The sequence below is a fragment of the Bufo bufo genome, chromosome 2 (assembly GCF_905171765.1).
Source record: "Bufo bufo chromosome 2, aBufBuf1.1, whole genome shotgun sequence".
In the NCBI taxonomy this organism is placed as follows: Eukaryota; Metazoa; Chordata; class Amphibia; order Anura; family Bufonidae; genus Bufo; species Bufo bufo.
Window position 1 is genome coordinate 764,484,983 of NC_053390.1, and position 23,813 is coordinate 764,508,795.

A 23,813-nucleotide genomic window follows, 5' to 3' on the forward strand; every position below is an offset into this window, starting at 1 on the left:
GAGGATCCAGACCAGGAGGTAGGCGAGGAATGTCTCTCTGCACAAAGGCGAACTGAATACGACCCATCTGTCCTGGACAAAATCCTATGCGCTGTGGAAAATAATGGCACTTTAGTGCAAGGAATGTCCACTCAATTGGGGTCAGTGCAGAGCGATATTTCACTAATAAGAGAAGACCTAGTAAAGATCCGGGACCGAGTCCTTAGTGTGGAAAAAACTGTCGACTCTTTGCAAACAGACATGGGCACGTTAAAATCTAAAACTCTTCTTCTAGCCTCAGAAAATCAAGTACTTCAAAATAAGTTAGAGGACCTAGAAAATAGGTCAAGGCGTAACAATGTCCGCATAATTGGTTTTCCAGAGGGAGTTGAAGGCCGACAGCTGGAGGAACAACTTAAAGATGTGGTTATGCATAGTCTTGGCAGCGACAATTTCTCTTCTATGTTTCAAATAGAAAGAGCTCACCGAATTCCAGGAGGGAAATTTACTCCAGGGAGACCGCCGCGTGCAGTTTTAATCAAATTATTACTGTCCGCGGATAGAGATATGATCTTGAAAAGAGCAAGAGAATTTTCCCCCTTTTGAATATCAGGGCACTAAGCTGCTCTTCTTTCCTGATTTTGCGCGGCAGACCCAGGAAAGAAGGAAAAGTTTTATAGAGATAAAGAAACGCTTGGCGGTTAAGGAGATTAAATACTCCCTACAGTATCCTGCGAAATTAAGAGTAATTCATAACGGGACGTCCCTTTTTTTTGAGACCCCACAACAGGCATCAGACTGGATGGACCAAATAGGCATTTGAAACTGTGCACCATTATGATTGAAGGGATGGAGGGGGGGGGGCCCAGGGTGGGGGAGAACGGCCGGAGGTTAGAGGTTCGCTGACTAGTTCGGGCGGATCAATGGAAAGTGGGGGGGGAGGGGTACCCACCTTGCAGGAATGTTTTTCTCTTTTTTTTTTTTTTTCCTTTTTTCTTTTTCTTTTCTGTGAGCTATGTCCACTAGAATTGTAGCTTGGAACGTCAGAGGACTTGGGGAAAGAGTTAAAAGGCAAGCGATCATGGATGCACTAAAAAGATATCTTCCAGCAATTATCTGTATAGTAGAGACCCATCTAACCAAAGAAACCTTGTTCCGCCTGACAACGGGATGGCAGTCCCAATCGTATCATTCCACCTTTAGTGGCTCCTCTAGGGGTATTTCGGTTCTTATTCATAAATCCATAGATTTCACCCTTATAAAATCCTATATAGATGCTCAGGGTAGATTTATTTTCTTGCATGGTAAGCTGCATGGCGACAGTTATATCCTTGCCTTTTTCTATATACCTCCGCCATTCTCAATGTACCCACTGCTTCAACTAATGCTTTTTTTTGAAAAGAGACCAGAATGCCGCTTAATCCTGATGGGGGATTTTAATGCGGTTATTGACCCTAATAAAGACAGATTTTCACTAGATGCAGAAAGGGGGAGGAATTTCTGTAATTCACCGCTGCCTCAATTCTGTTCAGAGGTGGGAGTGGTGGATATATGGGAATATTGTGGCGGAGGAAAGAGAGTATATTCCTGTGTCAGCAGGGGGGGTAGAGCAATGTCTAGGATCGATTTAGCACTCACCAATGAGAGCAACTTGAGTAATATCCGCAGGATGCGATACGAAATAAGAACAGTTTCGGACCACTCACCCATACTGATTGAGGTTCGCAGCGGGGAGAATAAGGAGATTAGGGGGCTAGGGTTTAAGCTGAATCCATATTGGCTCACTATTATGGACAATCTGCAGTCGATGAAACTACTGATGTCCTCCTTTTGGGAGATCAATCTTCCCTCTGCCAACATCAATATAGTATGGGATGCCGCGAAAGCATACTTGAGGGGGGTTTTTATAAGTGAGATTGCCGCAGCAAAGAAAACATTTAGGAAGAAAGAGGAGGAATTGGTCAAGATTGCTGCACTTACAACTGAGAGATATGCTAGCCACCCAACTGAGCACAACAGGGAGGAGATGCAGAAGGCTAGCTGCTCTTTGGAGAAATATGTAACAGAGAAAGCAAACCATAGGGTATTTTTTAAGGGGCTTAATTACTTCATTGAGTCTGGACGTCCGGGTAAACTTTTAGCTAGAATAATTTCACAACAAGACAAGAAAAAACAATCCATTACTTCGATCCGTAATGCAGAGGGTAAAACCATAACAGATTTAGAGGGAATTGGGAATACTTTTTTACAATACTTTGCTCAGACATATAGATCTGCCCCTGGTCTGTCATCTGATCTGGCGCTGCGATTCCTGGAGAAAAATTCCACTTTCTACTTTAAATGAAGTTCAGAGGGAATATCTGGAGGAGGAGATGTCTCTTATGGAGCTGCAGGAGGCCCTCGGGTCTGTCTCGGGGAACTCATCGCCGGGAGTGGATGGCCTTCCATATGAGGTCTATCGCAAGTATGGTGATGTCATCCTCCCTCAGTTGTTAGAGGTTTTCTCCCAGGCAGCACAGGGAGGGAGACTACCACACTCTATGATGGAGGCTCTTATTGTTTTAATTCTAAAAAAGGATAAAGACCCGGTAGAATTGAGCTCATATAGACCAATATCATTATTAAATACCGATGCTAAGTTACTATCAAAAGTTCTGGCTAGGAGGCTTTCGCGGGTTTTGCCCACGATTATTCACCCAGATCAAAATGGCTTCATGCCAAATAGGGGTACCCATCATAATCTGCACAGGCTATTTATGAATATTCAGTCCCCAGGGGGTGGCGCCCGCTCCATCCTGTCGTTGGACGCTACTAAAGCCTTCGACAGGGTGGAGTGGATTTTTCTCTGGGAGGTAATGAAAAGAATGGGCTTTGGCCCAAGATTTATGGCGATGGTCCAGTTACTTTACAATTCCCCAGTTGCCAGGATCAGGATTAATGAGTTGGGGAAAATTCTAGTTGTCCGGCCTTTCTGTATGTATCATATTGATGAAGAATGTGAAGGTATATTAGAGCACAGGAGGGTCTCTAGGACTGGTGTAGGGGGGACTTCCCGGTACTAAATAATGGTGGAAATTTTTAACCATCTATAATATCGAGCGGTACATGGGTAGGGGACCGTGGCTCGGAACCCGGGGGTGCCCGGGTATCGGGCGCAGCTCGGGGTACGGCTCTTCCCGTCAGACATGAGGTTCGATTGCGGGCAGGGAGGTGACACACGCGGTGGGCGCGCTACTATGTGCTCCTTTAAAGAGACAGAGCAGGTCTCTGGCTCTGTTTTTTGCTTACATCCTCTTTAACTGCCGAGTGACACTCGTTTCGAGTTCTCTGCCGCACGAAAAATCAATGTGAATAAACGTGAAGTACGGCGAACCATGTTACGGATAGTTGACTTAATTATATGGGGATGAGGCAGTAAAATATACGAGTGGGTTTCTACCACTGCGGTAAAGGACTGCTGGACCCCCCTCTCCGTTTTTTTTTGCTTATCAAATGCTTGCGATTAAGGATCGATGCAAGCTTGTCTTTAGGCAGTATGTGAGCATCAAGCGATCGGCCACATGAGTGCCAATCCTTCTGTTCGTACTTACCCGTGTCTGGGGGAGGGCGTGCGCGGGTGGCGCTGGCTGCTGGGCGGCTGTCGGGATTTCAGGCCTCTTGTCCCTGCAGTTTATGGAGAACCTGGGCTGAATGGGTTGCTTTGTCCATCTGCTTTGTCAGACTTTGGATCTTGGGTGAGTCCTGTTACCCTCCCCAGTAGGAGACCTCCTTTTGATTATCAAATATTGAAATTACTATGGATATTCGCATGAAATTATTGTCAACTATGGACACAGATTAGAATTGGCGAATGTATGGAATTAATAATATTAATATGTAATATGGATTTAAATTTTCGTATTATAACAATAAAATATTTATATAAAAAAAAAGAGAATGCCAAGAGTGTGCAAAGCAGTAATCAAAGCAAAAGGTGGCTACTTTGAAGAACCTAGAATATGACATATTTTCAGTTGTTTCACACTTGTTTGTTATGTATATAATTCCACATGTGTTAATTCATAGTTTTGATGCCTTCAGTGTGAATCTACAATTTTCATAGTCATGAAAATTAAGAAAACTCTTTGAATGAGAAGGTGTGTCCAAACTTTTGGTCTATACTGTACCTTCTTCCACAAAATACTGATTGAGGGCTGCGATATACCTACTTCCACAAAATACTGATTAAGAAACATAGAAACATAGAATGTGTCGGCAGATAAGAACTATTTGGCCCATCTAGTCTGCCCAATATACTGAATACTATGGATAGCCCCCGGCCCTATCTTATATGAAGGATGGCCTTGTGCCTATCCCATGCATGCTTAAACCCCTTCACTGTATTTGCAGCTACCACTTCTGCAGGAAGGCTATTCCATGCATCCACTACTCTCTCAGTAAAGTAATACTTCCTTATATTACTTTTAAACCTTTGCCCCTCTAATTTAAAACTGTGTCCTCTTGTGGTAGTATTTCTTCTTTTAAATATGCTCTCTTCCTTTACCGAGTTGATTCCCTTTATGTATTTAAAAGTTTCTATCATATCCCCTCTGTCTCTTCTTTCTTCCAAGCTATACATATTAAGGTCCTTTAACCTTTCCTGGTAAGTTTTATCCTGCAATCCATGTACTAGTTTAGTAGCTCTTCTCTGAACTCTCTCTAGAGTATCTATATCCTTCTGGAGATATGGCCTCCAGTACTGCGCACAATACTCCAAGTGAGGTCTCACCAGTGTTCTGTACAGCGGCATAAGCACTTCACTCTTCCTACTGCTTATACCTCTCCCTATACATTCAAGCATTCTGCTGGCATTTCGTGCTGCTCTATTACATTGTCTTCCCACCTTTAAGTCTTCTGAAATAATTACTCCTAAATCCCTTTCCTCAGATACTGAGGTCAGGACTGTGTCAAATATTCTATATTCTGCCCTTGGGTTTTTACGCCCCAGGTGCATTATCTTGCACTTATCCACATTAAATTTCAGTTTCCAGAGTTCTGACCATTCTTCTAGTTTTCCTAAATCCTTTTCCATTTGGCGTTTCCCTCCAGGAACATCAACCCTGTTACCTATCTTTGTGTCATCAGCAAAAAGACAAACCTTACCAGCGAGGCCTTTTGCAATATCACTTATGAAGATATTAAACAAAATCGGTCCCAGTACAGATCCCTGTGGAACCCCACTGGTAACATGACCTTGTTTTGAATGTTCTCCATTGACTGCCACCCTCTGTTGTCTGTCACTCAGCCACTGCCTAATCCACTCAACAATATGGGAGTCCATGCTCAATGACTGCAGTTTATTGATAAGTCTTCTATGTGGGACAGTGTCAAAAGCCTTACTAAAATCTAGATATGCGATGTCTACTGCACCTCCACCGTCTATTATTTTATTCACCCAGTCAAAAAAATCTATAAGATTTGTTTGACATGATCTCCCTGAAGTAAACCCATGTTGTTTTTCATCTTGCAATCCATGGGATTTTAGATGTTCCACAATCCTATCCTTTAATAGGGTTTCCATTAATTTGCCTACTATTGATGTCAGACTCACTGGTCTATAGTTGCTCGATTCCTCCCTACTACCTTTCTTGTGAATGGGCACGACATTAGCCAATTTCCAATCTTCCGGGACGACTCCTGTTACTAATGATTGGTTAAATAAATCTGTTAACGGTTTTGCCAGCTCACCACTAAGCTCTTTTAATAATTTTGGGTGTATCTCATCAGGCCCCTGTGACTTATTTGTCTTCACCTTAGACAGCAAACTTAGAACATCCTCCTCTGCAAAGATACATGCATCAAACGATTTATTAGTCATTCTTTCTAGTGGAGGTCCTTCTCCTTTTTCTTTTGTAAAAACTGAACAGAAGTATTCATTAAGGCAGTCGGCTAGCCCTTTATTCTCTTCTACATACCTTCCATCCTTTGTTTTTAATTTAGTTATTCCTTGTTTTAATTTCCTTTTTTCATTTATATATCTGAAGAATGTCTTATCCCCTTTTTTCATAGACTGAGCTAGTTTTTCTTCTGCCTGCGCTTTAGAAGTTCTTATAACTTGCTTGGCCTCTCTCTGCCTAATCTTGTAGATTTCCTTATCTTCATTGCTCTGGGGTTTTTTATAATTACAAAATGCTAGCTTTTTATTTTTAATGATTTGGGCCACTTCTGCTGAGTACCACAGTGGTCTCCTCCTTTTTTTGCTTTTACTGACAAGTCTAATGCAATTTTCTGTTGCCTTCAATAATGCACCTTTTAAGTAGTCCCATTTCTCCTGGACTCCATGTAATCCGTTCCAGTCTGATAAGGACTCATTTATGACTAATTTCATTTTTGAAAAGTCTGTTTTTCTAAAATCTAAAACTTTTGTTTTTGTGTGGTGGGACTCTTTCACAGTTCTTATATTAAACCACACTGACTGGTGATCACTAGTTCCCAAGGTTTCGCCTACAATGACATCATATACCGAATCCCCGTTTGTGAATACCAAATCCAAAATGGCCTCCCTCCGGGTTGGCTCCTCAACCACTTGTTGTAGAGATAACCCCAGTAGGGAATTTAGAATATCTGTACTCCTGGTAGAACTTGCTATTTTGGTTTTCCAGTTTATATCTGGGAGATTGAAATCTCCCATAATGATAACTTCTCCTTTCATTGTCATTTTAGCTATTTCTTCAACTAGTAGATCATCTAGTTCTTTAACTTGACCAGGTGGTCTATATATCACACCTACACGAGTTACTGCATGGTTAGCAAACTGCAACGTAACCCAAACTGACTCTATGTTGGCCTCACCAACTTGTATTAGGTTAGATTTAATGATATCTTTCACATACAGGGCCACTCCTCCTCCTTTCTTGCCTTCTCTGTCTCTTCTGTATAAAGAGTACCCTGGTATGGTTATGTCCCAGTCATTTCTTTCATTAAACCATGTCTCCGTAACAGCCACTAAATCTACATTCTCAGATGCCATTATTGAATCAAGTTCATTGATTTTTTTACCTAAACTGCGAGCATTTGTAGACAGGACTCTGAGCTTATCATTTCTTAACCTCTGTGCTTCTGACCTGTTCTGGCATTGTTTCGGGGGGCAAATGGACTCTTTTATTTTCACTCTTTTGCCCCCCCTTCCTAAGGGGTTTGAAATACCTGTTTCTACAAAATATTGTTTAAGGCCTGCGATATACGTGCTTCCACAGAAAACTGATTAAGGGGTTAGATATACCTATTTCCACCAAATATTGTTTAAGAGGTTCGATATACCTGCTTCCACAAAATACTGATTAAGGAGTTTGATATATCTGCTTTAACCAAATATTGATTGAGGCCTGCGATATACCTGCTTCCACAAAATATTGACTAAGGGGTTTAATATACCTGTGTCCACAAAATATTAATTGAGACATGCCATATACCTGCTTCCACAAAATACCGATTAAGGGGTTTGAATTACTTATTTCCACCAAGTATTGATGGAGGGGTGCGATATACCTTCTTCCCCAAAATGCTGATTAAGGAGTTTAATATCCCTGCTTCAACCAAATATTGATTGAGGCCTGTGGTATGCCTTTCTCCACAAAATACTGATTAAGGCGTTTGATATAACTGCTTCCACAAAATACTGATTGAGGGCTGCAATATTCCTACTTCCACAAAATACTGATTAAGGGGAGGAGCTTTTGTGGGAGTGTGTGTATATATAGCAACATAGTATTAGCTTGCCTAATTATAGCTTGCTGATTTTGCCAAGTGCTGATTTTTATAAGTGCATTGGAGATATTCAGGAGATACTCAGGAGGTAATCTGGAGGTGGATACAATCTAAACAAGTAGGATTTGTTTGTTTAAAATCTTTCCCCTCTTTTCAATGGCAGACCTGTTTCTGTGCATGAATTGTTGTGCTTTTATTTCAGGTTCAACTCTTCAGAGGTTTGGATGCTGTCTGATCTGTAGACAGCTCTCCATAATGCAGGAGGAAAGTGCCTTTTTGAAATATGAGATTTGTAAAATAACCGTTAAACAAACTCAGGCTGAGAACGTTGCAATGCCACTGCCACAGAGGCCCCCTAGAAATGTAAGATGGGTTACTGCAGGTTCTGGTAGACTGAGAGTTGTGGATAGAAGACATGTTCCACAGTCTGTGGCTCTCCATAATTCATTTGCAGCACTTTCAGAGTGCAAGAGAAACATGGAGGATGGCTCAAGCACAGTGGGTGAGGAACAATTATCTCCCATGCCTAAAGTATGCAAGACTGCAGCCAAAGATAAAAAAAGGAGAAGGTAAGGACTGATAGTAAGCAGCTGTTGATGGGCGATTACATCATAAGAGGTGTGAAGTTTGAGGAGAATGGTGTTGTGAGATGTCTCCCTGGTGCTACCACTAGCAGGGATAGACGACGGATCCTTAATATTGTTAAGCAAGCAAAGCAGGAAAGGGAGGTGGATGTTATTGTCCATCTTGGGACAAATGATCTGGATTGCAATGAGTTTTCAAAGGTGAAAGAAGCTTTTCACACACTTGTAAAGGATATACGGGAGGTTGCATCAACTGTTTCATTCTCTGCAGTTTTGCCTGTGCATAACCTTCAGCATGACAGGAAGATGCGTATTAAGGAATTCAATGTATGGCTTGGTGAATGGTGTCTGAACCAAGGGTTTGGCTTTGTGTCTCATGTTAGCTTTTGTTGGAATGGAAAAGAACTGTACAAGAAAGATGGTTTGCATCTTTCTCTCAAGGGAACGAATGTCCTCGGTGAACAGTTCCAAGTATTTGCTAAGGAGCATTTAAACTAGGAAAGGGGGGCAAAAGAATGATAATCCAGCAGTCCAACTGCCCCCCGGAACAATGCCAGAAGATGCCAGTAGCACAAAGGTTAAGAAATGACAAGCTCAGATTCTTGTCTACAAATGCTCGCAGTTTAGGGAATAAGATCAATGAACTTGAGGCTATAATGGCATCTGAGAATATAGATGTAGTGGCTGTTACTGATATGTAATGACTGGGATATAACAATACCAGAGTTCTCTCTATACAGGAAAGACAGAGAAGGCAAGAAGGGGGAGGGGTGGCCCTGTATGTGAAAGATAGCATAAAATCTAATTTGATACAAGTTAGCAAGAACAATTCAGAGTCAGTTTGGGTTACCTTGCAGCTTGATAATCATAAGGTAACTCGTGTAGCTGTGATATATAGACCACCTAGCCAAGTCAAAGAATTAGATGATCTACTAGTTGAGGAAATAACTAAAATGACATTGAAGGGGGAAGTTATCATTATGGAAGACTTCAATCTTCCTGATGTAAACTGGAAAACCAAAATAGCTAGTTCTGCCAGGAATACAGATATTCTAAATTCCCTACTGGGATTATCTCTACAGCAAGTAGTTGAGGAGCCAAACCGGAAGGAGGCCATTTTAGATTTAGTATTCACAAATGGGAATTTGGTATATGATATTACTGTAGGGGAAAGCTTGGGATCTAGTGATCACCAGTCAGTGTGGTTTACTATAAGTACAGTGACTGAGTCACACCACACAAAAACAAAAGTTTTAGATTTTAGAAAAACTGTCTTCTCTAAAATTAGATTAGTGGTATATGAGTCCCTATCAGATTGGAACTGTTTCATTGGAGTCCAGGAGAAATGGGACTACTTAACCACCTCCGGACCGCTGTACGCACAGACGCGTCCTGGAGGTGGTTGTTTCATTCCGAGTGGACGCGCCGGCGCGTCCTCTCGCGAGACGCGAGATTTCGGTCTCAGCCGGCCCGCGCATGCGCATCGCGGGCCGGCAAAAGTTCGAGGAGAATTGCATCAGCAACCTGCCAGCCAATGATCGTCGCTGGCAGGTTGCTGATTTTTAAAAAATCGAATCACAAGCCAGATAACAGATCATATTAGTAAATATGATCTGTTATATGGCTTCTCTGCTCCTGTGCTGGTCCTTTTCGTCGGTTGGATCCAGCACAGGAGCAGACTGAACTGTGAGTACACCAAACACTACACTTTAGCCCCAGATCACCCCCCTGCACCCCAATTAACCCTTTGATCACCCCTTTGATCGCCCCTGTCAATCACTAGTGAAAGGAAAAAAAGTGATCAGTGTAAACTGTCACTTTTTTTTTTTCACTGGTATTGACTGATAGGTTTTAGGGATAGTTTAGGCCCCTTGGTTAGGTAGTTAGCGTCAGTTAGCGCCCACCCCACCGCAGTCACTTTTATTCGCTGATTAGCGTATCGCTAATCAGCATTTGTACTTTTATAGTATCTGTAAGTGATCAAAACTGATCACGGTCAGATCTATAATAGTATTAGTGTCACTTTAGTTCGCCCTCCACCCAAAACGCAGTGTTTGCCCGATCAGGCCTGATCGGTCGCCCACACGTGCGTTTACCCACACCCGCCCCACCGCAGTGACAAAAAATTATTATTTTTTGATCACTGCACATTCACTTTACACGCACTGCGGCGATAAAAAAATCAGTTTTGATATTTTTTATCAACCGCAGCGGCCTCCGGTACTTCGCTAGCCTCCCCTTTGTAAGACAGGTTTGCTTTTTTTCTTGGGTAGTCTCAGGGAATACCCCTAAATTTAGTAGTCCAAAATGTCAAACAGGGGGTATTCTTCTGAAGAGGCCTACAGGATTCTGACCCAGTCGGATGAGGAGTGGGAACCCTCATCTGACGAATCTAGCGGGTCAGAATATGAACCTGTGGAAAGCAGTGGCTCTCTGACCCAAAGTTCGGACGAGGAGGTGGAGGTCCCTGGCAGCACCAGGCGTACCCGGCCCCGTGTCGCTAGACCACAGGTTACGCAGGATCCGCTTCAAGAGCAGCAGAGTGGGGCTGTCGCTGCCGGATCACGTGGTGAGGCATACACCAGCAGCGCAGCCCTTCCTGGACCTAGTACCAGCACTGCCGTACAACATGGTGAAGTAGCGAGCACCAGAAGGGCAGTTGAAGCTGGTACGGTGGCACGTGCAGTAGTTACCCCGTCGCAGCCACCGCGCAGACAGGCCAGTAGACCCCCTAGAGTCCCTGAGGTGCTGGCAAACCCTGATTGGCAGTCACCAACTTCAGCCGCACCTGTAGTTCCCCCTTTCACCGCCCAGTCTGGAGTTCGGGTTGAGACGGCTCAAATCGGTTCGGCCCTGGGATTTTTTGAGCTGTTCTTGACTGCGGAGCTCTTGGACTTAGTCGTGGCAGAGACCAACCAGTATGCCACACAATTTATAACCGCAAACCCGGAAAGCTATTATGCCCAGCCTTTCCGGTGGAAACCAGTCCAAGTTTCCGAACTTAAAATTTTTCTGGGCCTTCTCCTCAACATGGGCCTGACAAAAAAGCATGAATTGCGGTCATATTGGTCCACGAACCCAATTCATCACATGCCCATGTTCTCTGCTGCTATGTCCAGGACACGATTTGAGACCATCCTGCGTTTTCTGCATTTTAGCGACAACACCACCTCCCGTCCCAGAGGCCACCCAGCTTTTGACCGGCTCCACAAAATTCGGCCCCTCATAGACCATTTCAACCAGAAATTTGCAGATTTGTATACCCCTGAGCAAAACATCTGCGTAGACGAGTCCCTAATACATTTTACCGGGCGCCTTGGCTTCAAACAATACATCCCAAGCAAGCGTGCCCGGTATGGGGTCAAATTGTATAAGCTCTGTGAAAGGGCCACAGGCTATACCCACAAATTTCGGATCTATGAGGGAAAAGATCAGACCCTGGAGCCGGTCGGTTGCCCTGACTACCTGGGGAGCAGTGGGAAGACAGTCTGGGACTTGGTGTCACCCTTATTCGGCAAGGGGTACCATCTTTATGTGGACAATTTTTACACAAGTGTGGCCCTCTTTAGGCATTTGTTTCTAGAACGGATTTGCGCCTGTGGCACCGCGCGAACTAGTCGCCTGGGCTTCCCCCAACGGCTTGTAACCACCCGTCTTCCAAGGGGGGAGAGGGCTGCCTTGTGTAACGAAGAACTGCTCGCGGTGAAATGGAGAGACAAGCGTGACGTTTACATGCTCTCCTCCATTCACGCAGACACGACAATCCAAATTGAAAGGGCAACCCGTGTCATTGAAAAGCCCCTCTCAGTCCACGACTATAATGCGCTCATGGGAGGGGTGGACTTCAATGACCAGATGTTGGCTCCCTATTTAGTTTCCCGCAGAACCAGACGCTGGTATAAGAAGGTGTCTGTATATTTAATTCAATTGGCGCTGTACAATAGTTTTGTTCTCTACAGTAAGGCTGGGAGAACAGGATCCTTCCTCAAATTCCAGGAAGAGATCATCGCGAACCTCCTTTACCCAGGAGGTTCCGTGGCCCCATCCACCAGTGTAGTTAGCCGTCTACACGAGCGACATATCCCCAGTGTCGTTGCTGGTACCTCAACCCAACCGCCACCCCGAAAAAAATGTCGTGTCTGTAGCAGGAGTGGAATAAGGCGTGACACCCGCTATTTCTGTCCTGACTGCCCTGACCACCCTGCCCTATGCTTAGGTGAGTGTTTCCGGAAGTACCACACACAGGTACACCTAGCATAGGGATTGCATCTCACAGGACAGGCACACAGGGCTATTAGGGCCCTTTTACTCACAGCTGCTGCAAACCTCTCCTTTCACCTGGGATAAAGTGCATTACGTACTTCGCCACATCTTTGGGCGATTTGCGCTTTGCACATTGTCCCATGGGGAAGGAGAGGTTTGTTCTATAAAGGTAAAAAAAACTAAACAAAAAAAAAATTACCGGTAAGTAAAAAAGTTTAAAAAGTTTAAAAAAAGTTAATATGTTCCGTTCTAAAGTTAATAAAGTTATTGCTTTGCGGCCTGGTTTTTTCTTTTTTGTTTTGTTTTTTTTACCTTCCAGGTGGACCAACTGATCGACTAGCTGCAGCACTGATGTGCATTCGGACAGAAGCATTGCGCTGCTGTCAGATTACACGCAAGTCGGTGTATGCGGCGCTGCAAGACGAGATTTCTCCTCTGCAGTAAAAGATATGTTTGCCGAGGCATATGAGCTGAGGAGGTGGCGGTGTTCATATACTTTGGCAAACACTTTGTATATATAAAAAAAAAAATCCCGGCAATGATTTATTCATCCACATCGATTGATGTGAATGGAGAAATCGGGTTTGCCAGGGCATACGAGCTGAAGTGGGTATGGATGTTGGGCGGAGCTCCTATGTCCTGGCAGACGCCTTTCCCCTCCTTTTTCTTTTTTTGGCAGAGATTTTTTCATCCACATTGATCGATGCGAATGAAGAAATCTGTGCCGTTCATTTTTTTCTTTCAGCCCAGAGGCTGAACGGAAAAAAAAAATCTCATTACCTGTATGCTCAATATAAGGAGAATAGCAGAAACTCCTAATGCTGGGCATACATGTAATGATTGCGGAGACCCTCAAATGCCAGGGCAGTACAAACACCCCACAAATGACCCCATTTTGGAAAGAAGACACCCCAAGGTATTCGCTGAGGGGCATATTGAGTCCATGAAAGATTGAAATTTTTGTCCCAAGTTAGCGGAAAGGGAGACTTTGTGAGAACAAAATCAAAAAAATCAATTTCCGCTAACTTGTGCCAAAAAATGTTCTTTTCTATGAACTCGCCATGCCCCTCATTGAATACCTTGGGGTGTCTTCTTTCCAAAATGGGGTCACATGTGGGGTATTTATACTGCCCTGGCATTTTAGGGGCCCCAAAGTGTGAGAAGAAGTCTGGTATCCAAATGTCTAAAAATGCCCTCCTAAAAGGAATTTGGGCACCTTTGCCCACCTAGGCTGCAAAAAAGTGTCACACATCTGGTATCGCCGTACTCAGGAGAAGTTGAGGAATGTGTTTTGGGGTGTCTTTTTACATATACCCATGCTGGGTGAGATAAATATCTTGGTCAAATGCCAACTTTGTATAAAAAAATGGGAAAAGTTGTCTTTTGCCAAGATATTTCTCTCACCCAGCATGGGTATATGTAAAATGACACCACAAAACACATTCCCAACCTTCTCCCGAGTACGGAGATACCAGATGTGTGACACTTTTTTGCAGCCTAGGTGGGCAAAGGGGCCCACATTCCAAAGAGCACCTTTCGGATTTCACAGGTCATTTACCTACTTACCACACATTAGGGCCCCTGGAAAATGCCAGGGCAGTATAACTACCCCACAAGTGACCCCATTTTGGAAAGAAGACACCCCAAGGTATTCCGTGAGGGGCATGGCGAGTTCCTAGAATTTTTTATTTTTTGTCATACAAAGTCTCATATTCCACTAACTTGTGACAAAAAATAAAAACTTCCATGAACTCACTATGCCCATCAGCGAATACCTTGGGGTCTCTTCTTTCCAAAATGGGGTCACTTGTGGGGTAGTTATACTGCCCTGGCATTCTAGGGGCCCAAATGTGTGGTAAGGAGTTTGAAATCAAATTCAGTAAAAAATGACCTGTGAAATCCGAAAGGTGCTCTTTGGAATATGGGCCCCTTTGCCCACCTAGGCTGCAAAAAAGTGTCACACATCTGGTATCTCTGTATTCAAGAGAAGTTGAGGAATGTGTTTTGGGGTGTCTTTTTACATATACCCATGCTGGGTGAGATAAATATCTTGGTCAAATGCCAACTTTGTATAAAAAAATGGGAAAAGTTGTCTTTTGCCAAGATATTTCTCTCACCCAGCATGGGTATATGTAAAATGACACCTCAAAACACATTCCCCACCTTCTCCTGAGTACGGAGATACCAGATGTGTGACACTTTTTTGCAGCCTAGGTGGGCAAAGGGGCCCATATTCCAAAGAGCACCTTTCGGATTTCACAGGTCATTTTTTACAGAATTTGATTTCAAACTCCTTACCACACATTTGGGCCCCTAGAATGCCAGGGCAGTATAACTACCCCACAAGTGACCCCATTTTGGAAAGAAGAGACCCCAAGGTATTTCGTGATGGGCATAGTGAGTTCATAGAACTTTTTATTTTTTGTCACAAGTTAGTGGAATATGAGACTTTGTAAGAAAAAAAAAAAAAAAAATCATCATTTTCCGCTAACTTGTGACAAAAAATAAAAAGTTCTATGAACTCACTATGCCCATCAGCGAATACCTTAGGGTGTGTACTTTCCGAAATGGGGTCATTTGTGGGGTGTTTGTACTGTCTGGGCATTGTAGAACCTCAGGAAACATGACAGGTGCTCAGAAAGTCAGAGCTGCTTCAAAAAGCGGAAATTCACATTTTTGTACCATAGTTTGTAAACGCTATAACTTTTACCCAAACCATTTTTTTTTTACCCAAACATTTTTTTTTTATCAAAGACATGTAGAACAATAAATTTAGAGCAAAATTTCTATATGGATCTCGTTTTTTTTCCAAAATTTTACAACTGAAAGTGAAAAATGTCATTTTTTTGCAAAAAAATCGTTAAATTTCGATTAATAACAAAAAAAGTAAAAATGTCAGCAGCAATGAAATACCACCAAATGAAAGCTCTATTAGTGAGAAGAAAAGGAGGTAAAATTCATTTGGGTGGTAAGTTGCATGACCGAGCAATAAACGGTGAAAGTAGTGTAGTGCAGAAGTGTAAAAAGTGGCCTGGTCTTTCAGGGTGTTTAAGCACTGGGGGCTGAGGTGGTTAAAAGTTACACTATTGAAGGCAACAGAAAATTGCATTAGGCTTGTCAGTAAAAGCAAAAAAAGGAAGAGACCACTGTGGTACTCAGCAGAAGTGGGCAAAATCATTAAAAACAAAAAGATAGCATTTAGGAATTATAAAAATAAAACGAGGATGACAGGCAAATTTATAAGATTAGGCAGAGAGAGGCCAAACAAGTTATAAGAGCTTCTAAAGCACAGGCAGAAGAGAAATTAGCTCAGTCAGGGAAAAAAGGCGATAAGGCATTCTTCAGATACATAAATGAAAAAAGGAAACTAAAACAAGGAATTACAAAATTAAAAACAAAAGAAGGAAGGTATATGAAAGAAGATAAAGAATTAGCTGACTGCCTCAATGAATACTTCTGTTCAGTTTTTACAAAGGAAAATGAAGGAAAAGGACCTCAGTTAGGAAAAAAGACTAATTAATCTTTTGATGCATGTGTCTTTACAGAGGAAGAGGTTCTAAGTCAGCTGTCTAAAATTAATACAAATAAGTCACAGGGGCCTGATGGGATACACCCAAAGCTATTAAAAGAGCTCAGCGGTGAACTAGCAAAACCATTAACAGATTTATTGAACCAATCACTGGCAACAGGAGTCGTCCCAGAAGATTGGAAATAAGCAAATGTTGTGCCCATTCACAAGAAAGGTAGTAGGGAGGAATCAGGCAACTATAGGCCAGTAAGCTTTACATCAATAGTGGGGAAGTTAATGGAAACCATACTTAAGGAGAGAATTGTGGAACATCTAAAATCCCATGGATTGAAAGATGAAAAACAGCATGGGTTTACTTCAGGGAGATCATGTGAAACTAATCTTATTGATTTTTTTGATTGGGTGACTAAAATAATAGATGGCGGAGGTGCAGTAGACATCACTTATCTAGACTTTAGTAAGGCTTTTGATACTGTCCCACATAGAAGGCTTATCAATAAATTGCAGTCTTTGGGCTTGGACTCCCATATTGTTGAATGGATTAGGCAGTGGCTGAGGGATAGACAACAGAGGGTTGTAGTCAATGGAGTATATTCAGACCATGGTCTTGTTACCAGTGGGGTACCTCAGGGATCTGTTTGGGGACCCATATTGTTTAATATCTTTATCAGCAAAATTGCAGAAGGCTTTGATGGTAAGGATGGGATGAAATTTTAGAATTTCATTTTTTTGCCAAATTTTCCAATTTAACAAATTTTTTCCACTAACAAAGCAAGGGTTAACAGTCAAACAAGACTGTATCTTTATTGCCCTGACTCTGCCGTTTACAGAAACACCCCATATGTGGCCGTAAACTACTGTACGGCCACACAGTAGGGCGTAGAGTGAACGGTGCGCCATATGGTTTTTGGAAGGCAGATTTTGCTGGACTGGATTATTTACACCATGTCCCATTTGAAACCCCTCTGATGCACCCCTAGAGTAGAAACTCCCTAAAAGTGACCCCATTTTGGAAACTACGGGATAAGGTGGCGTTTTTTTGGGACTATTTTTAGGGTACATATGATTTTTGGTTGCTCTATATTACATTTTTATGAGGCCAGGTTACCAAAAATTGAAATTCTGAAATATTATCTCCATTTGCCATTAACTGTTGAGGAACACAAAGGGTTAATAAAGTTTGTATAATCAGTTTTGAATACCTTGAGGGGTGTAGTTTCTTAGATGCGGTCACTTTTAGGGAGTTTTTACTCTAGGGGGGCATCAGGGGGGCTTCAAAAGGGACATGGTGTCAATAAAAAAGGCCATCAAAATCGGCCTTCCAGAAACCATGTCGGTACTTTCCTTTTGCGGCCTCACTTTTACTGATATAGCAGTGGAAAAGTGCCAAAAATAGCGGTTTTGGTACAGTTTTATTTTTTTGACCGTGTTAATCTGGGGGGTTAGATAATGGGGTATTTTTATAGAGGAGATTCTTACGGACGCGACGATACCTAATAAGTCTACTTTTTTTACAATTATTTAGGTTTTAGACTATATTATCCTTTTTGATACAAAAATCTTTTTTTGAGATCTCTAAAGTCTGAGTCATTTTTTTTATTTTATTTTTTGCCGATTATCTTATGTGGGGGGCACATTTTTTGCGGGATGAGAGGACGGTTTTATTGGCACTATTTTGGGGCTATATGACTTTTTGATCGCTTGCTATTAAACTTTTTGTTATGTAAGGTGACAAAAAAATAATAATTTTTCACAGGTTTTTTTTTGGACCGTGTTAATCTTGGGGGTTGGGTCATGGGGTATTTTTTATAGAGGAGATTCTTACCAACGCTGAGATACCTAATTTGTATACTTTTAATAAATTATTTTAGTTTTAAAAAATTTTTTGGGTGTCTCAAGTCTGAGAACCAGTTTTTTTATTTGATGTCAGTGCTAAATTGGCATATCAATTTAGTACTCCATGGAAGTGTGGTACTCCCTGAAGCAACCAATAATGCAGATGCCCGGATGATCGGGGCATGTGTCACATTGAGTAGTGGTGTCATTCCGTATCCCCCATCCTGTGACACACTCTGCACCTTTTTTGGGTTCGTCCCTTCTTTCCAGTATGGGGGACTACACCTGGAAAGTGTTGGCCAGGGACAATCCGGGCGCCTACAGTTCCTGAGGTATTCCGACCTGCTCTTTCCCGGTCTGAAAAGATCAGGGCCTTGAGGACTGCCTCATAGAACTCAAGGAATGTCCCTGTGCTGCCAGCGCTCCGGGACAGCACAAAAGAGTTGTACATGGCAACCTGTACCAAGTAGACAGCAACTTTTTTGTACCATGCCCGGGTTTTGCGCATGCCATTATATGGCTTGAGGACTTGATCAGAGAGATCAACTCCTCCCATATACCGATTGTATTCGATGATACAATCGGGCTTGAGGACCGTTCCGTGGTACCTCGCACAGGGACAGGGGTGATGCCGTTACTATGAATTGTGGACAGTACAAGGACATCCCTCTTGTCCTTATACCTGACCAGCAACAGGTTTCCAGTGGTAAGGGCACGGGTCTCACCCCTAGGGATAGGTACCTGGAGGGGGAGGGCAGGGAGGCCGCGTTGATTTTTCCGATCGGTCCCACAAGCGTACGTGGATCTGGCAGCAAGGGACTGGAACAAGGGGATACTAGTATAAAAGTTATCCACGTAAAGGTGGTAACCCTTATCTAGCAGTGGGTACATAAGGTCCCACACAAGTTTTCTCGGTTACACCCAGAGTGGGGGGACATTCTGGGGGTTGAATACGGGAATCTCGCCCCTCGTATACACAAAACTTGTAAGTGTACCCTGAGGTACTCTCACAAATTTTGTATAGCTTCACGCCATACCTCGCCCGCTTGAAGGGTACATACTGGCGGAAAATGAGTCTCCCCTTGAACGCAATGAGAGACTCATAGACCGCGACCTCCCTTCCAGGTACATAGGCCACCATGAATTTGGCTCAGAAGTGATCGATGACCGGCCGTATCTTATACAGACGGTCATGGGCAGGATCACCTCGGGGGTTGACATGCTGCATTATCTGAATAATGCAGACATTTCCGGATGGCCTCAAACCGGGAGTGTGTCATGGCCGTACTGTAAAGTGGGGTCTGGTAGAGGACGTCCCCACTCCAGTACAGCCTGACACTGGGTTTCTTGACCAGGCCCATATGCAGCACATGGCCCCAAAATGTCCTCATCTCGGCTGCACTGACCGGAGTCCAGCCACCGGGCCTGGCCAAAAAGCCCCAGAGCTGCTCATACTAGGGTGGGCCACAGCGTCCCTAACATGGCGGTCCCCTTGCTCCGCCTGGCTGCGTCTCCGCCGCCTTGGGGGCTCATCATCGTCGCTAGATGATGAGGAGGACGCGGGTGACAACAGGAAAGTGGGGTCATCCTCGTCCTCACTGGGACTCGCGGAGTTGGAGGCAAGCTGGGCATATTCCTCCTCGGCCGAGAACGTCCGGTGGGCCATAGGGGAGTGTGTGTCTGCATGTGTATGTGCGTGTGTGTAAATCTTTATTTGGTGTGCGTGTGTGTGAGGGCACGGGTGTTCGCGAACTCACCCTAAAACTAAAAAAAAAAAAAAAGGACAAAAAATGTGAAGAAAAAAAATTCAAAACTGCTGATCAACCGTCCGAAGTTGATCAGCGGTGGGGTGTGCGATGCGCTAACAGTGGCCTGACGCCAAGAGTGCCGGCCACAGTCAGCGTACACAAAAAAATATAAAAAATCCTGCACACTAAAAAGGGGGGGGGAAGGGGGGCAGGGGGGGCAAGCGGCAGCACCCCTGGGGGGTCTAGGGTCACACAGCTGTGCTGTGGACCCCAGACACCCTAACTTAGGGTGATGCAATCAAAGTTTTTCAAACTTACTTTCCCTTTATTTTCCCTGCCTAGCCCAACCTATCAATATACTTTCCCTAAGTACCTGCTGTTCAGGTGGGGGGAGCTGGGGCACAGATCTGGTCCTGGGGGCACAGATGGGGTGATGCTGGCACAAATCCACAAGGTGCAGGCAGCGCTCCTCTCTCCTCCGGCTCCGGGACACAAAAGGAGGAGGAGAGGAGAGCTGGCAACATTAGGAATCTGCCGCTGGCCGCCCACCAACCAATCAGAGGCGATCCTGAGAGGTGATGTCACCATCACCTCAGGATCGCAGGATGGTGATTGGTGGGGTAAAATCACACCACCATCACCATTCTGTTCTGGGTTATCGGGTCTTCAGAGACCCGAATAACCCGGAAACTCAGAAAACCGCAGGTCTGAATGGACCTTAGCTTTTCTGCGATCGCCGACATGGGGGAGTCACAGGACCCCCCGGCGCATTTAGCCTAGGTGCCTGCTCAATGATTTGAGCAGGCACCGGGTTCCGATCACCGTCCGCCGGGCGGTGGTGATCGGAACCATACATGACGTACCGGAACGTCATGTGTCCTTAAGTACCAGGACAACATGACGTACTGGTATGTCATGTGTCCTGAAGAGGTAAAGGGGTTTGATATACCTGTTTCCACCAAATATTGATTGAGGCTGCGATATACCTACTTCCACAAAATACTGATTAAGGGATTTGATATACCCACTTCCACAAAATACTGATTGAGGACTGATTAAGGGTTTGATATATCTGCTTCCACAAAATACTGATTAAGTTCTGCGATATACCTGCTTCCACAAAATACAGATTAAGGGGTTTGAATTACTTATTTCCACCAAATATTGATTGAGAGGTGCGATATACCTTCTTCCCCAAAATGCTGATTGAGGAGTTTAATATCCCTACTTCAACCAAATATTGATTGAGGCCTGTGGTATGCCTTCTTCCACAAAATACTGATTAACAGGGTCGATATACCTGTTTCCACCAAATATTTATTGAGGCCTGTGATATACCTGCTTTCACAAAATACTGATTAAGGAGTTTGATATACCTGCTTCCATCAAATATTAATTGATTCCTGCGATATACCTGCTTCCACAAAATACTGAATGACGGCTGCGATATATATATTTTCCACAAAATACTGATTAGGGGCTCGACATACCTATTTCAAACCAAATATTGATTGGTGCCTACGATATACTTGTTTCCACCAAATATTGATTAAGGGGTGCGATATACCTGCTTCCACAAAATACTGATTAAGGGCTATGATATACCTGCTTGCACAAAATACTGATTGAGGGCTGCAATATACCTGCTTCCACAAAATATTGATTAAGAGGTTTAATATACCTGTTTCCACCAATTATTGATTGAGGCCTACGATATACCTGCTTCCACAAAATACTAATTAAGGGATTTGATTTACCTGCTTCCACAAAATATTTATTGAGGACTAAGATATACCTGCTTCCACAAAGTACTTATTAAGGGCTTTGATATACCTGTTTCTACCAAAAATAGATTTTTTTTCTGAGATATACCTGATTCCACAAAATACTGATTAAGGGTTTGATATATCTGCTTCCACAAAATACTGATTAAGTGCTGCGATATACCTGCTTCCACAAAATACTGATTATGGGGTTTGACATACCTATTTTCACCAAATATTTATTGAGGTCTGCAATATACCTGCTTCCACAAAATACCTATAAAGGCGTTCAATATACCTGTTTCCACCAAATATTGATTGAGTCCTGCGATATCCATTTTTCAAAAAAAAAAAGATTAATGGGTTTGATATTCCTGCTTCCACCAAATATTGATTGAGGCCTGCGATATACCTGCTTCCACAAAATACTGATTAAGGGGTTCGATATACATGTTTCCACCAATTATTGATTGAGGCCTGCGATATACGTGCCTCCACAAAATACCAATTAAGGGGTTTGATATACCTATTTCCACCAAATACTGATTGAGGGGTGCGATAAACTTGCTTCCACAAAATGCTGATTAAGGGGTATGATATACCCGCTTCCACAAAATACTGATTGATGACTGTGGTATACCTGCTTCCACAAAATACTGATTAAGGGGTTTGATATACCTGTTTCCACAAAATATTGATTGAGGCCTACATTATACCTGCATCCACAAAATTCTGATTAAGGAGTTTAATATACCTTCTTCCACAAAATACTGATTGAGGGATGCAATACACTAACTTCCACAAAATACTGATTAATCACCTCAGCTCCCCTACCTTAAACACCCTTAATGACCAGGCCACTTTTTACACTTCTGACCTCCACTACTTTCACCGTTTATTGCTCGGTCATGCAACTTACCACCCAAATGAATTTTACCTCCTTTTCTTCTCACTAATAGAGCTTTCATTTGGTGGTATTTCATTGCTGCTGACATTTTTACTTTTTTTGTTATTAACCACCTCCGGACCGCTGTACGCAGATTCGCGTTCCGGAGGTGGCAGCCCTGCGCTCAGCGACGCATATACGCGTCATCTCGCGTGAGCCGGGATTTCCTGTGAACGCGCGCACACAGGCGCGCGCGCTCACAGGAACGGAAGGTAAGAGAGTTGATCTCCAGCCTGCCAGCGGCGATCGTTCGCTGGCAGGCTGGAGATTTGTTTTTTTTAACCCCTAACAGGTATATTAGACGCTGTTTTGATAACAGCGTCTAATATACCTGCTACCTGGTCCTCTGGTGGTCCCCTTTGTTTGGATCGACCACCAGAGGACACAGGTAGCTCGGTAAAGTCCCACCAAGCACCACTACACTACACTACACCCCCCCCCCCGTCACTTATTAACCCCTTATTAGCCCCTGATCACCCCTGATCACCCCATATAGACTCCCTGATCACCCCCCTGTCATTGATTACACCCCTGTCATTGATCAACCCCCTGTAAAGCTCCATTCAGATGTCCGCATGATTTTTACGGATGCACTGATAGATGGATCGGATCCGCAAAACGCATCCGGACGTCTGAATGAAGCCTTACAGGGGCATGATCAATGACTGTGGTTATCACCCCATATAGACTCCCTGATCACACCCCTGTCATTGATTACCCCCCTGTCATTGATCAACCCCCTGTAAAGCTCCATTCAGATGTCCGCATGATTTTTACGGATCCACTGATAGATTGATCGGATCCGCAAAACGCATCCGGACGTCTGAATGAAGCCTTACAGGGGCATGATCAATGACTGTGGTTATCACCCCATATAGACTCCCTGATCACACCCCTGTCATTGATCAACCCCCTGTAAAGCTCCATTCAGATGTCCGCATGATTTTTACGGATGCACTGATAGATGGATCGGATCCGCAAAACGCATCCGGACGTCTGAATGAAGCCTTACAGGGGCATGATCAATGACTGTGGTTATCACCCCATATAGACTCCCTGATCACCCCCCTGTCATTGATTACCCCCCTGTCATTGATCAACCCCCTGTAAAGCTCCATTCAGATGTCCGCATGATTTTTACGGATGCACTGATAGATGGATCGGATCCGCAAAACGCATCCGGACGTCTGAATGAAGCCTTACAGGGGCATGATCAATGACTGTGGTTATCACCCCATATAGACTCCCTGATCACCCCCCTGTCATTGATTACCCCCCTGTCATTGATCAACCCCCTGTAAAGCTCCATTCAGATGTCCGCATGATTTTTACGGATCCACTGATAGATGGATCGGATCCGCAAAACGCATCCGGACGTCTGAATGAAGCCTTACAGGGGCGTGATCAATGACTGTGGTT